The 15,629-nt window shown below is 46.9% G+C and overlaps 1 protein-coding gene across 2 annotated transcripts in view; it reads left to right on the top strand.

Annotated features, from left to right (window-relative positions):
- The first annotated feature begins 876 nt into the window (after positions 1 to 876).
- The window catches only part of ABAT (4-aminobutyrate aminotransferase), an 82,211-nt gene continuing 67,458 nt past the window's right edge, over positions 877 to 15,629 (top strand). The window contains exon 1 of one of the 2 annotated variants that reach the window (XM_058157293.1): positions 877 to 1,000. The gene's annotated coding sequence lies outside the window, so the exon portion shown is untranslated. Of the gene's footprint in view, positions 1,001 to 11,686; positions 11,896 to 15,629 lie in introns of those variants that run through there. The other variant, XM_058157292.1, reaches the window with a different exon arrangement.

The following is a 15,629-nucleotide window of genomic DNA, read 5'->3' as shown; positions in this document are numbered from 1 at the left end:
GAAACAACAAGCTCTTAGATGGTAAGTGGTGATTCTTATTTTTTTTTAAAAAAGAGACCTTCCTAAGAACTGCTTTGTTTCCCAAATCAAAACAGAGCAAGCAGAATCTTGACCCTTGAATGCTGGGTGGCCGGAAAGAGGCGTGAATGCAGGAAAAAAAATCTCTCTGCAAATTCTGATTATTTGAGGCTTGCTTGTAACACCCTATTTACTGAACGGAAAGCCACTCTTGTGTCGTTCCATGGCTCCATCGCACTTCCATATCCAGATGTGACATCCTATCTGTTCGGAAGCATCCTTTAAGGATAAATAAGGGCTGCAATTAAATTCACACACCGATCAATTGGGATGGGTTGGGGGGGGGGTCGTGTTTCGGGTTATTGGAAAATGCCAAATGGTCCGACTTGGATGCATGTTGGTGGTAACGGGATTATTTTGAGATTGGGTTTTTAAGCGCGGTTCCTCTCATCAACCCATTAACACCTCGCTTGCAGGAGCATGGCCAAGGTACCTCTGAGCATGTCAGGAGTGCATTGCTTCAAGGAGGACCCTGATCAGCCCCTGCGGCTCTATTCTCCCTGATCAGCAGCAGAAACGAATTCCAAAGGCAGCTCCCCTCCCACCACCTCAGCCCGCCTTCCACGCCTCTCCGCAAAAACGCCGGACCTCTGGCTGCCCGGCTGGGAACCATGGGAGCTGAAGTCCCACATTGGCGGAGAAAGCCGAAGACGTCAGTCTCCTTCCAAACCGCTGCACTCCCCCCCCCCGCTCCTCCCTTCGAGGAGGGGTGTGTCCGGGCCGGCCCCTGCCATTGGCCAGGCCGTAGCAAAGGCGGCGAGCTCTGCCCTGGGATTGGCTGCGGCGCGTTCGGCGAGCCGAGCCAGCTGCTGGCTTCGCTCTCTCGGCCGCGCCAGTTGCTGCAAGGGGGGCTGTGGCGGCGCCGGGAGACGCCGGAGCGAAAGCGATCGCAAGCCGAGGACGCCGGTTGCCTGGAGTGGCGGTGAGTGGAGGGAGGGAGGTGAGGCTGGTATTGCACCCGGCGGAATCAAGGCACGGGCGAGGGGCCGCGGCTGCCCCTCCGTCCGCCTTTCCTTGGACCACCCATCAATGGACGCGAAGTGGGGAGCTGCTTCTTCCCCCGCCTCTTTCTTCCTGCAGTGGGAAGCCCCCTCCCCTCCCTCCATTGTTGCTTCCCCCTCCTCTTTTCTCACCCCCCACTGGCTTTCTGGGAAGCCCCTTCCTTCCATCCCCTCCTCCATAGTTGCTTCTCCTCCCTCCCTTCTCCCCTTGTTTTCTGGGAAGCCCCTTCCATCCTTCTCCTCCATCCATAGTTGCTTCCTTCTCTCCCCACTGGCTCTCTTGTAAGCCCCCTTCCATCCCCCTCCTCCATCCATTCCAACAGGGTGGTTTCCCTTCCCCTTTCCCACCTTTTGGGGAGGTGGGAGATTGCCAAGCCCCCTCGCCCACCTGCTCTTCTTCTAGGTAGGGGAGGCATTCTTGCTCCATCCCTTCCAACGCCCCTCCTGGTTTCCCGCCATCCCCTCTGCCTACTTCAACCTTCCCCCCCCCCCCATTCGCTTTAATATCCGTCCATTTGGGGAAAATGTCCCCCAAAACCTCTCTCCAGAACCTCTGCGTGGATCGCCATCATTTCCGCTTGCTCCGCCTTGCAGGGTTGTTTTGTAGATTGGTACCATCCATGTTATCCTTTGGATGGATCTGAGCTTTGGATGGATCTGAGCTATTCTGGCTCACCGATCCCTCTGGGAGATTCCCATTCCCCTGCTCTCCTATTTCTCTGATTTTTTTTAAAAAAAGAAAGAAATGCAGAGCCTAGAATCCTAGGGCTGGAAGGAACTTGGAGGTCTTATAGTCCAACCCTCCCACTCGAGCAGGATACCATATACCATTCTGGACAAACTTAAGCTTTTTTCCAGCCCAGTGGCTTATTTGAGGGATGTCTTCCAACTCCGGACATGGCCATTATCTTCTCCTGCTCTGCCAGGTGGCTTCTTTCCCATATTTTGGGTCGTTCTGAGCCTCTCCAGCTCTGTGTGCGATTTCCGCTGGCCACTGGAAGGGGCTTCTCAAGCATTGCTCAGAGCTCTCTAGCTGAATTAGATGTTCATATCTTTTGCAATCCAAGTACCGTACATCCCACAAATACTGAAACTGGGCTTCTTAGCTTTGACCAGAATAAGAGAGTTGGGAGGGACTTTGAAGGTCATCTAGTCCATCCCCTGCCCAACCAGGAGGCCCTATACCATTCCAGACAAGGGACTGTCCAGTCTTTTATATAACATAATAACAGTGTTGGAAGGGACCTTGGAGGTCTTCTAGTCCAACCCCCTGCTTAGGCAGGAAACCCTACACCATTTCAGACAAATGGCTATCCAACATTTTCTTAAAAATTTCCAGTGTTGGAGCATTCACAGCTTCTGCAGGCAAGTCATTCCACTTATTGATTGTTCTAACTGTCAGGAAATTTCTCCTTAGTTCTAAGTTGCTTCTCTCCTTGATCAGTTTCCACCCGTTGCTTCTTCTTTTACCCTCAGGTGCTTTGGAGAACAGCCCGACTCCCTCTTCTTTGTGGCAACCCCTGAGATATTGGAAGACTGCTATCATGTCTCCCCTAGTCCTTCTTTTCATTAAACTAGACATACCCAGTTCCTGCAACCGTTCTTCATATGTTTTATCCTCCAGTCCCCTAATCATCTTTGTTGCTCTTCTCTGCACTCTTTCTAGAGTCTCAACATCTTTTTTACATCGTGGCGACCAAAACTGGATGCAATTTTCTTAAAAGCCTCAGGTGATGGAGCACCCACAACTTCTGAAGGCGAGCCATTCCACTGCTTATTGTTCTCACTGTTAGGAAATTTCTCCTTATTTCTAGGTTGCTTTTCTCCTTGCTTAGTTTCCATCCATTGTTTCTTGTCCTGCCTTCTGGTGCTTTGAAAAATTACATTGACTCCCTCTTCTTTGGGGCAGCCCCTCACATATTGGAACGCTGCTATCATGTGTCCCCTGGTCCTTCTTTTCACTAGACTAGACATACCCAATTTCTGTAACGAATCTGTAATTCATATGTTTTAGCCTCCAGTCCACTAATCATCTTTGCTGCTCTTCTCCGCACTCTTTCTAGAGTTTTTTTATAACATGGTCACTAAAATTGGATGCAGTATTCTAAATGTGGTCCCACGAAGGCTTCATAAAGCGGTACTAATACTTTAGCTTCATGGGGAATTACATTGTTCTGATTAACTAATAGAAGCTACTTGCTTCTCCAAAAACAGACATATTGTTTATGCACCCTGTGCATAAATTGTCCTAAAAGCCAACCAACCACCACACACCCCCAAAATTAAAAGCAGGTAAGACGAGAAGCGTACTTAGTTTTTAATCCTAGAGGAGGGTGGGGGAATGAATTTGAGAAGACAAATGTTTAAAAGCCCTTCGTTTTAATAATTGGGGCTTAAAGTTAAAGGCTTATCCATTTCCTTTTCTTAATCATCCTACCTAAGATGATTTTTCCACCCAACAATAATTAACAACTCACTAGCAGAATAACAGGACTTTCGCAGTTCTGTTAATAGATCATAAAATCTCTTGTGCAAACCTAGGCATCATTAAGGCAATGATTTGAAAAGTCCTGAACGCTCTTCTTATCAAATTAGAGATAAGAATGGATTGGAGCTTCAGAGAGTTGAAAGGCCAAGTCATATCTTTCTGCCCCAAGCTGTAACAGTCCAGCATTTGATTCCAAAATTCATTGTGCACCAGCTGGGCAGATTTTTGTACCATAGCAGAATAGCAGAAGGGAAGGTGAGGGAAGATTGGAAGGGAACCTTGGAGGTCTGCAGTTCCTGGGCATGGCTATTCTAGTGAAGAGGAGGACCAGAGGAGACATGATAGCAGTCTTCCAATGTTTGAGGGGCTGCCACAGAGAAGAGGGAGGGGGTCAACCTGTTTTCCAAGGCATCTGAAGGCCAGACAAGGAATAATGGATGGAAACTGACCAAGGAGTGATTCAACCTGGAAATAAGGAGAAATTTTCGGACAGTGGGAACTATCAACCCATGGAACAGAAGTTGCCTTCAGAAGTTGTGGGAGCTTCATCACTGGAGGCTTTCAAGAAGAGACTGGACTGCCATCTGTCAGAAATGGTGTAGGGTCTCCTGCTTGGGTGCCGGGATGGACTAGATGACCTACAAGGTCCCTTCCAATTCTGTTAATCTCTCTATTAGTCTAACCCCACCCACCCCCTTGCTCAAGGCAAGAGCCTTATACCATCCTGGCCAAATGGATGTCCAACCTCTTTTTGAAAACCTCCATTGATGGACCATTCACAACTTCTGGAGGCAAGTTTTTCTCTGATTAATTGTTCTCTCTGTCATCAGCCAGTCTTCTCTGAGCTTAAAGCTAAGCATGGCTTAGCTTGGTTGGTGCTTGGATGAGGCATTACTAAGAAATCTGGGGCAGTTGGCATGACTGGAAAATTGACTGTACTCCCAGGGGGAAAAAGAGGGGGTGGGGTCAAGAAAGATCTCTCCATGTCCCGAAAGGCCAAGCTCAAGTGCCAAAAGGCCAAAGGTGAACCTTAGGTTCACCTTTTTGATCTAGAACGATGTGTGCACGATACAGCTGTATAATTCTGCTGGCTCATACCATGTCAGCCAGATGGTTTCAAAAGCTTACAGAAATAATGTGTTTCAAGAAGACCAGAAAAGTGCAGCTCCTGCTCAACGTTTGGTACTTCCCCATTTGATCTGCCGTTATACGAGCCGGGGGTTGGACTAGAAGACCTCCCAAGGTCCCTTCCAAGCCTTACGATCCTAAAGCGTGTTCTGTGTTCTCTCAGACCTAACTTGCTGGAGGGGAGAGATGCTGAATTCTATTGCTGAGACATAAACATCCCTCCACCCCTGAGTTTTTCCTCCTTTTGCGGAAGTGTTACACAACCGGATCAGTCCAATTTCAACCCAACATCCTCTTATTCCTTTTATCATTTCTGGACTAGATGTGTACAGTTCTGTTTGGCAGGAAGATGACCAGCATGGGAAGCGAGGAAGCTGCGCTTCCTAGCTGAATCCCCAAACCTCATTTCCATGAGAAGAGATTCATTTTGAAATTCCAGTTGCTCTTGTCCTAAATATCGTCAATATCGTCGTAAATATCTTGGTGTCAAGATGCTATCAGATTTGGCTCTCTCTGGCCATGCAGCAGTCCCCACCTCCTTGGGCTCTGCTTTTTCCAGCCTTGGTTTCTCTCCTCCCTCTCACACACACACACACACACACACCACATCCAGTGTGTTTCCTTTACCACAAATCTCATGGTAAAGAGAATTTCCTTTTTCCGCTTTTCCTGATAGATAGATAGATAGAATAGAATAGAATTTTATTGGCCAAGTGTGATTGGACACATAAGGAATTTGTCTTGGTGCATATGCTCTCAGTGTACATAAAAGAAAAGATACGTTCATCAAGGGACAACATTTACAACACAATTGATGGTCAATATATCAATATAAATCATAAGGATTGCCAGCAACAAGTTATAGTCATACAGTCATAAGTGGAAAGAGATTGGTGATGGGAACTATGAGACGATTAATAGTAGTGCAGATTCAGTAAATAGTCTGACAGTGTTGATGGAATTATTTGTTTAGCAGAGTGATGGCCTTCGGGAAAAAACTGTTCTTGTGTCTAGTTGTTCTGGTGTGCAGTGCTCTACAGCATCGTTTTGAGGGTAGGAATTGAAACAGTTTATGTCCAGGATGCGAGGGATCTGCAAATATTTTCACGGCCCTTTTCTTGATTTGTGCAGTATACAGGTCCTCAATGGAAGGCAGGTTGGTAGCAACAATTTTTTCTGCAATTCTAATTATCCTCTGAAGTCTGTGTTTTTCTTGTTGGGTTGCAGAACCGAACCAGACAGTTATAGAGGTGCAAATGACAGACTCAATAATTCCTCTGTAGAATTGGATCAGCAGCTCCCTGCTGATAGATAGATAGATGTATATGTATATGACCCAAATATGCCAAGACCTACATGTGTGTGTGTGTTTGTGTGTGTGTGTGTGTGTGTGTGTGTGTGTGTGTGTGTGTGTTTGTGTGTGTGTGTGTGTGTGTGTGTGTGTGTGTGTGTGTGTGTGTGTTCGTAGCTTTTCACAGGTATAGGTATGTAGGTCTTGGCATATTTGCATCTTTTCCCGTATAAGGTTGAAAGTACCTAGGCGATGTTTTGACGAGGTCCCACTCGTCATTTTCAGGCAAGGTGCTTTCGGCTTCGTGCTTGTGCGAGCAAAGCTTCGTGCTTGTTGCTCACACAAGCACGAAGCCGAAACCACCAGCCTGAAGATGAAGAGTGGGACCTCGTCGAAACGTCGCCTAGATACTTTCAACCATACACAGGAAAAGACCCGAATAGGCCAAGACCTACATATATATAGATTTTTTTTTCTTTAACATACAAAAGTGTTTCGTGAACAGTGTATTGTCTGGTTCAATTTACTTTATACATAATATGAATAACAATAGTAATACTTTCAATTTCTAACATTTATGTCTATGTGATAATTATAATATTTTATATCGTAAAATATTTTATATCGTAAAATATTACATCATAATATTTTCCCCATCTCTAATTTCTACCTCTATATTCTTAATCGAGCAAATCCTATATTTAGACGTATTCTATATCTATCCGTCATCTTTTGCTTTTTTTAGCATTTCAACTCTTGTTGACTTTTTGGACAATCTCTCATGTTCTTCCCTTAGGATCTTTTATCTCCTTACATCACTCGTATTTAATCTAAGTATTTTGTCTGCCTCTACACCTACCATCCCATCGCCTTTTTTCTCTAAGGTCCATCCGCCAAAATTTCCATTTGATAACGGCTCCCCCATGTTCTTTAGACGTCTCCCTCCTGCAATTATCTAGAGCTGTGATGGCAAACCTATGGCAGGCATGCCAGAAGTAGCACGCAGAGCCATCTCTCCAGGCAAGCCCTTGCTCCTCCCAGTTCCGGTGCGCCGGTCAGCTGGACTTCATATGCACAGGAGTGCCAGAAACTAGAAGAGCATGCACAGGGAGGGCTTTGTGGCTCCCTGTGTTTTCTTTTCTGTGGGAAACAGGTCCAAATGGGTCTTTGAGTGTTTAAGGTTGCAGACCCCTGTTCTAGGGTCTTGGCTATTCCTGCCAGTTTAGCCTCATCTGCAAATTTGGTAAATTCCCCTTCTATCTAAGTCGTTTATGAAGACATTGAAGAGTACTGGGCCTAAGACATGGTACCTTGCGTTACCCCACTGCTTGCTTCCCTCTATGTAGACCAATGGTAGTCAACCTGGTCCCTACTGCCCACTAGTGGGCGTTCCAGCTTTCATGGTGGGCGGTAGGGGTTTTGTCTGATACTGAAGCACTTTCCGTTTTTTTAAATTTAATTGACTTTTTAAAAAAATTTCATAGCATTATTTAAAAAAAATTTCATTAGGTTTTCATAAAATTCCCCGTGACAATTTAAATTTCTGAAAATATACTATTTGTATCGCCCGCGCATAAGTTTAATTCATGTTTTGTAAGTGAAACTAAATGGCGCTCTAGTGCGACCGCAAATAAAAGAGCCTCGTCCCAGAATAGCTCGCGCATCTCCCCCCGCACCACGCAGCTGTAACAGACAAGCAGAGCTGGTAGCCGGCGCTCCCCCGCCAAACCCAATCCATGATGTACGAGAGGCATGCGCAGATGACGATACATGGTGCATTACTGTGGAACCAGTGGGTGGTTAGAAAATTTTACTACTAACAGAGATACAAAAGTGGGTGGTAGGTATAAAAAGGTTGACTACCCCTAAGATAGACAGTAGTGCTGTTAAGCTAAATCACCTTTATCGGGTTTGAACCAAACCAGTTCCTATTCTTCTCCTCTCCCCTTTTTGTTAGTTAGAGGGAGGCGGGATAGCTTGGCCTACGATCAATGCAGGGGAGGGAGTTTTGCCCCGTAAGCAATGTGTCTTCCCTCAGATCTCTCTGTACCATGAGGTAATCATGATGTGTAGCAACAGCCAGAGAGAACTTTGCTTAGTCATGACTAAGTTGAAGATGTCAAGATTGTACGACTGCCGCCGCCTGAGCCGATTCTGGGGCGTGGGCCAAGGACGGTATTGATTGCACCAGGTGCAATCCGGGAGAGAGAAGCCGGATTCAACCCTGTCTAATCTCCCTGGACGAGCACAGCCAGGAGTCACAACCGGTTGCGGCAGGTGTCAAGGAACACACCGAGGCTGAGAAGGAAAAGGAGCCGACGGAGGTTGCAATCTCAGTGCAAAAATGTAGAGAAGAGCAACTAAAACCCACTGCCCTGAACCAGGGTGGATATGGTTTAAATCAATGTGATTTAAACCACTGGTAAAAAGGCTTGATTTAAATCAACAACATTAAGTCAATTTAAATCGTAATTTTAAAACAGCAGCTGTCATCTCAGTCCCGCAGCGGCTCCTCCTCTGATCCATTTTTGACTCACCGACAGTCTCATTCACTTTAATGGGACGGCTGGTGATGCAAAAGGGATACAACAAAGTGAGGGACGTGGCAGGTGAGTGGATGCCCACTAACAGGTGCTGCCATGATGGATCTGAAACGACAGGTGGCTCTTTAAATGTAAGGACTCCTTCTTGCTGGTAGTTAGACTCTTTAATATTATTATTTTTTTTAAAAAGTTTTTTTATTTTATTTATTTATTTTTATTTATTTATTAATCAAACTTATATACCGCACCATCTCCCGTAGGACTCAGGGCGGTTCACAGGCATATTAAAACAATATAATAAATAAACATTAAAACCCAGTTAAAACTAAATATTATCATGGCCTGGTCACTAAAACAGTAAAAACCAATAAAAACCCCATTAAAATATGCTAAAACCTTTTATCTTAGGCTAGTCCTGCACGCTGAAACAATAGAGTCTTCAGTTCACGTCTGAAGGTCCGGAGGTCGGGTAGTTGTCGTAATCCTGGAGGAAGCTCATTCCACAGGGCCGGTGCCGCCACAGAGAAGGCCCTCCCCCTGGGGGCCGCCAACCTACATTGTTTGGTCGACGGCACCCTGAGGAGACCCACTCTGTGGGAGCGCACAGGTCGTTGGGAGGCAATCGGCGGCAGAAGGCGGTCTCGAAGGTATCCCGGTCCTAAGCCATGGAGCGCTTTAAAGGTGGTAACCAAAACCTTGAATTGCACCCGAAAGACTACCGGTAGCCAGTGCAGGCCGCGCAGGATAGGTGTTACATGGGAGCAACGCGGTGCTCCCTCTATCACCCGCGCGGCCGCATTCTGGACTAACTGGAGCCTCTTCTTTAACACATTAAAACAAGACACAAACATACAACATTTATATACATATCACTTTTTTTTATCAGCTCATTCGAAGTGATCCTTTCTTACTATTTACACCTATTTTAACTTTGTCTTAATCCACTTTTATTATCTATCTTCCTTTATTCCGTCTACATTTTACCTTGATCTTGAACATTATTTTTCCTCTCTCCTTTTTTCCTCTTTCTCATCTTTCCTGTTTTCCAACCATTCATACCATCTACACCACACTTGGTAATCTTTAATATTATTATTTGCCAACGAAATTAAGGTTTTCTATTTAGCTTGCAGAGCTTGGATTCATTGAATGAGTTTACCGAAACTCTAAAAATTGCAGAATATACAGCCTCATGCTACATAACTAAGCTCCATTTCATGCTGAATGAACTGAATTATGAATGTACCTTAGATAGAACACTGTCTTTAGATAGATTTTTTTACTCCCAAAGCATTTTATTAAAGTTAATTTCATAAAAATCAATTTACATTTTTAAAAATCTGATTTGATTTGATTTTTAAAAAAAATCTATTTTTATCCACCCTGCCCTGAACTTAGCTATTCCCGCTGTGTGTTTCTTGCCTCTGTACAGGAGAGTTTGAATACCTGTACTCCTCGACTTACGACCACAACTGAGCCCAAAATTTCTGTTGCTAAGCGAGACAGGTCGTAAAAATGGAGCAAGATTCACTTTCCTTGGCCCCGTCGTTAAGTGAATCCCTGCAGTTGTTCAGTTGGTAACATGGTTGTGAAGTAAATTCAGCTTCCTCATTGACTTTGCTCGTCAGATGGTCGCAAAAGGGGATTAATACATAACCGCCACCCCTCAGGAGCCGGGATAGCTCAGGCTGTTAAGAAGCCTGTTATTAGAACACAGTAGCCTGCAATTACTGCAGGTTCAAGCCCGGCCCAAGGTTGACTCAGCCTTCCATCCTTTATAAGGTAGGTAAAATGAGGACCCAGATTGTTGGGGGGGCAATAAGTTGACTTTGTAAAAAATATACAAATAGAATGAGACTATTGCCTTATACATTGTAAGCCGCCCTGAGTCTTCGGAGAAGGGCGGGGTATAAATGTAAACAAAACAAAAAAAAAGACAGGGCAACCGTCCTAAATATGAGTCAATTGCCAAGCGTCTGGATTTTGACCATAGGGATGCCGCAACGGTCGTAAGTGTGAAAAACAGCCATAACATAAAGTCACTTTTGTCAGCGCTGTAGTCATTTTGAACAGTCGCTAGATGAATGTAAGTTGTCAGTCGAGGAAATACTATCTGTTGCTGCTAACAAGAAGACCTTGAAAATGGCCAGGAATTAGAAAATAAGTTCTGTAATAAGGCATCTAAGGGAGCTTCATCACTGGAGGCTTTCAAGAAGAGATTGGACTGCCATTTGTCAGATAACGGTGTAGGGCGGTGATGGCAAACCTATGGCCCACGTGCCACAGGTGGCACGTGGAGCCATATCTGTGGGCACGCAAGCGTTGCCCTAGCTCAGCTGCAGTACGCATGTATGCACCGGTGAGTTGATTTTCGGGCCTTCTGGGCCCACCAGGAATTAGGAAATGGACTGTTTCTGGCCTCCGCAGGACCTCTGAGCGGGTGGGAAAGGCTGTTTTCGCCCTCCCCAGGCTCCAAGAAAGCCTCTGGAGCCTGAGAAGGGCAAAAAACGCGTCTGCTGGGCCCACTGTGCCATTGCGAGCCAAAAGCGGAAGCAGCGTGTAGGGGGGTCACATGCGCATGCGCGGGGATGGGGCGCATTGAATTATGCGTGTGGGCACGCAAGCGCGCAAACCCCCCCTTTCTCCCCCGCTTTTGGCACACGATGGCAAAAAGGTTAGCCACCACTGGTGTAGGGTCTCCTACTTGGGCGGAGGGTTGGACTGGATGACCTCCAAGGTCCCTTCCAGCTCTATACTATTCATTCATTCAAACCTTTCCCTGGTGCTCAACCAAGCCGTTCCCCAAAGCTTCAGCTGCTGCTCTGTGACAGCCAGGAAGTCTCTTCGGTGCTTTGTGCTCCACGCTAACAGCCCTCAAATATTATTTCCACCAAACAGGTGTTACGTTGCCAACAGCTGCTGAGTTCTTCTGGAGTCTGAAAAAGAACAAGAAAGATGTTTTTTGGCAACCGTGGCTTCCCCAGCCATGTCAGCTGTTGTTGGCATGATCCCACAGTTCGTAAGGGACCATGTGACGGGGCTCATAAATTCCTGCACGACTCTTGTCGATGGCTCCAGCCTGATGTGCTGGTCAGTTATGCGAGGATAACGGAGGCTTTCGCTGTGGCCTTTGGAGCAGAGGGGCTGCCGAGGGTCTTTTGTCGGGGAAGATATGAGAGGCGAGGATTGCCTGCAGCTTGGGAGATACAGATTAACAGAGTTGGAAGGGACCTTGTAGGTGTCAGGCCTGCCTCCGTTCAAAACCCAAGAAGGAAAACCCTCGACTCCATTGTTATAGAGAAGAGGTCCTTTTCAACTGAGTTTGAAATGATAACAGTGAAAGCAAGGCAAGATCTGATTCAAAAGGTAGGAAAGTTGGAAGTTTCCCCAAATCTCTCTCCCCCCCACCCCAGGGTCCCAGGCTGAGCATCCAATCCACGTCCCACACAATGTCATGTGCAGCTCATCCTCAGGTATTTCATCCATCTGGAGTTCTGGGACGGTTGGCCTTGACCGAGTGTGAACAACCCAGCAGCGCAGTAATTCATGAGAGCAAACCTCCCTTTTCGTTCACATGGGTCTTTCACCATCCCAGCTCACTACCCCAACCCAAATGCCATGCCCTCCTCCCCCCCCCCGCGTTACTATGGCGGCCTATAGCAAGCATGCCTCAGAGGAAAACGATGCTGGAGATCTGGCTGATGGTAGGTCATCTAGTCCAACCCCCCGCTCTAGCAGGAGACCCTACACCAGTGTCGGCGAACCTATGGCACGCGTGCCGGAAACAGGACACGAAAACGTCCCGTGAAGAATGTGCGGCCTCGCCGGCTCCTATTCCGTATTCCTGTGATCAAATGCACACCAGTCAGCGGGCTATTGCGCACACGGGAGTGGCAGAACCCGGAAGAGCGGCGTTCCGGCACACGTGCAGGACGGCACCCGACCTTCCGGATTGACATTGCGCGCATGCGTGATGCCAGCTATTCATTGGGCGCGCTTCTATACCAGTAGCCGGGTGTTTGGGTGCCGGCTCACGCATGCGCAATGGACCCCCACTCTTCTGAGTATCGCCGCTCCTGCGCGCATGAAGACCAGTGGGGCTGCACATACCTCACAGGATGGTTTCGCATGCCACTTCCAGCACGCAGCCAGCTATCCAACCTTTATTTATTTATTTATTTATTTAATCGCATTTTTATACCGCCCTATCTCCCGGGGGACTCAGGGCAGTTTACAGCCTAATAAAAACATACATATAAATACAAAATAAAACACCGATTAAAAAACTTATTAAATAAGGCCGAATATTAAAAAATTACGATAAAATAATAAAACCCCATTAAAACCAAATTTAAAATTTAAAATTCTAGTCCAATCCTGCGCAAATAAATAGATGTGTCTTAAGCTCGCGGCGAAAGGTTCGAAGGTCAGGAAGTTGGCGAAGTCCTGGGGGAAGTTCGTTCCAGAGGGTGGGAGCCCCCACTGAAAAGGCCCTTCCCCTGGGTGTCGCCAGTCGGCACTGCCTGGCGGACGGCACCCTGAGGAGTCCCTCCCTGTGAGAGCGCACGGGTCAGTGGGAGGCAATCGGTGGCAGCAGACGGTCCCATAAGTAACCTGGCCCTAAGCCATGGAGCGCTTTGAAGATGGTTACCAAAACCTTGAAGCGCACCCGGAAGGCCACCGGTAGCCAGTGCAGTCTGCGCAGGAGTGGTGTCACATGGGAGCCATGAGGGGCTCCCTCTATCACCCGCGCAGCCGCATTCTGGACTAACTGGAGCCTCCGGGTGCTCCTCAAGGGAAGCCCCATGTAGAGAGCATTGCAGTAATCTAGACGAGATGTCACGAGAGCATGAGTGACCGTGCATAGGGCATCCCGGTCTAGAAACCTTGGCAACTTGAAGACTTGTGGACTTCAACTCCTAGCTCTCAGCTTTCCTGGCTGAGGAATTCTGGGAGTTGAAGTCCACAAGTATTAAAGTGGCCAAGATTGGAGACCCCTGTTCTAAACAACAGCAGAGAGGGGGCCATTTAGATCTTGGGGAGGGGAAATCTTGTTCCGGAGGGCAGGCTGCATATTTCCTGGATCCTGATCAATGACATTGATTGATTGAAAGGACCAGGAAGGCAGCAACCTCAGCTGGGCAAATGTTAATTGGAGACAGGAGGAAACTGAGGAAATTTAAGACATCAAAAGGATGAAAAAAAAATGCCTGAAATCATAAAATAGAGAATTGCCCTTTTGTCATGGGAATGGAAGAAGGGAGGACTGCTGTTGCCTTGAACGTGGCCCTTCACTGTGTTGGATCACCTGAGATGTTATCAGCGAGAGAGTCGATGAGTGTGAACTGGGGAAAAGCCAGCCAGCCTCTCTTGATTGACAGGTGCTACCCTGAGGACTGTTGGCCTTTTTAATCCCAGCCTTTTAAGCAGAAATGCCAACAATTAAAATCTCGGGATTCTTGACAACCACACACACAGGTTCTGCCTTTCACAGCTGTGACTGCAGGGTTCAGTCAGAAGCTGCAGAAACACAGAGGAGACCTTCTCAGTTTTGGGCCACAGCTGATGGAATGGAACAGAGTAGAATAGAATGCAGCTGTGGTTCTCTTTTGTCCCAAGGGTGCTTATTTTCAGGAAGCAATTGGAATTTCTTGGTTTTTTTCTTTTGAAGACGTTTCGCTTCTCATCCAAGAAGCTTTGTCGTGTCCCACTCCCCCTCCCCCTCCGACGACCGGGTCAAGGAAGTCCGTATCAAACATGGCAACGAAGCTTCTGCGGCTTGCCAAATTCCTTCGAGGTTTATCAGGGCAGGCAGGAGTCCAAGTTGTGACTTCAGCAATAGGGTCAGATATCAGCAAACTAGATGAGACTTTGCTTGACTCAAGGTTGGAATGCCACAAGCAGGTCCTTTATATAGGCTGTGGGGTGTAGCTCCATGACTCAGCATTTATCCAGGCCTGCCCCTCCCTTCCTTCTGCTGGCGTCGCCTCTCAGATCTCCGGAAGCGAGGATCCTCCCACTTTGAATTGTCTTCTGCTGTTTGGGAAAGGGAGGGGTCAGAAGGAGTCGGCTCGAGCAATTCCAATCCCTGGCTGGCTTCCTCTGACGGCTGAGCCAAAGGAACACACACCTTATGAGTGAGGTTTCTCGGGCTTATTTGTTCACTCCTGGAATCCTCTCCAGGCGAGGCATGACAGGCCGTTCATCTTCATTATCAGACTCAGAGTCTGATAACAGGCCCGGTTGGAGACGGGAGGGGCCCGGCTGAGGAGAGGAGGGAGGATGAGTCACAACTCTTCAGCTCTGACAGGATGGTGGGGAATGGAAGATTTTATATTCCTTGCAGACAGCTGGCCGTTTGCATGCTTTCAGGTGGTTGAAGCATTTGGAGGTTTACCTGTGTCCTCGAGGTCACCTGAGCGATGCTCCTGGTGCCTATAGTCTGCAATTTTCCCTCTGGAAATCCATTCCTACTCCCACACCATTCATCCCAAATTGTATAGCTAAAAAAAGGCTAGAGATTCTCAGTCATCCAGGTCATGGTTGTCCCAAAGGTGCTTTTTCAGGAGGCAACTGGACTTTCTTTGGGGGGGGGGTTCCCCACAAGTCTTAAAGCTGCAAAGTTTGAAGACCTCTGCCTTAGACAGCGTCTTTTAAACTTTAGCCAGTTTAAGAACTGTGAACTTCAACTCCCAGAATTCCTCAGCAAGCATGCTTTAAGATGGATGCTTGCTAAGGAATTCTGGGAGTTACAGGTCCATCCATCTTAAAGCATGCTTGCTGAGGAATTCTGGGAGTTGAAGTCCACAAGTCTTAAAAGAGCCAAGTTTGCAGACCCCTGGGCTAGGGAATTCTTAAACTACTTTTTTTTTTTTTTTGAGACTGGCTATAATGACAGAAACCTGCAAATCTGATTGTGCTGCATCTCCTCCCTGTTCTTATGATTTAGTAAATTAGAGAGTCACTTCCCCGAATTTATCTAGTTGAATGAATGAATGAATGAGCTGGAAGGGACCTTGGAGGTCTTCTAGTCCAGCTTCCTGCTCAAGCAGGAGAACCTATACAATTTCAGATAAGTGACTGTCCAGTGTCTTTTTAAA

Source organism: Ahaetulla prasina, chromosome 14 (assembly GCF_028640845.1).
Source record: "Ahaetulla prasina isolate Xishuangbanna chromosome 14, ASM2864084v1, whole genome shotgun sequence".
Taxonomy (NCBI): Eukaryota; Metazoa; Chordata; class Lepidosauria; order Squamata; family Colubridae; genus Ahaetulla; species Ahaetulla prasina.
Note: the sequence above shows the minus strand (reverse complement) of the source record. Positions and strands in the feature narration are given on the sequence as shown.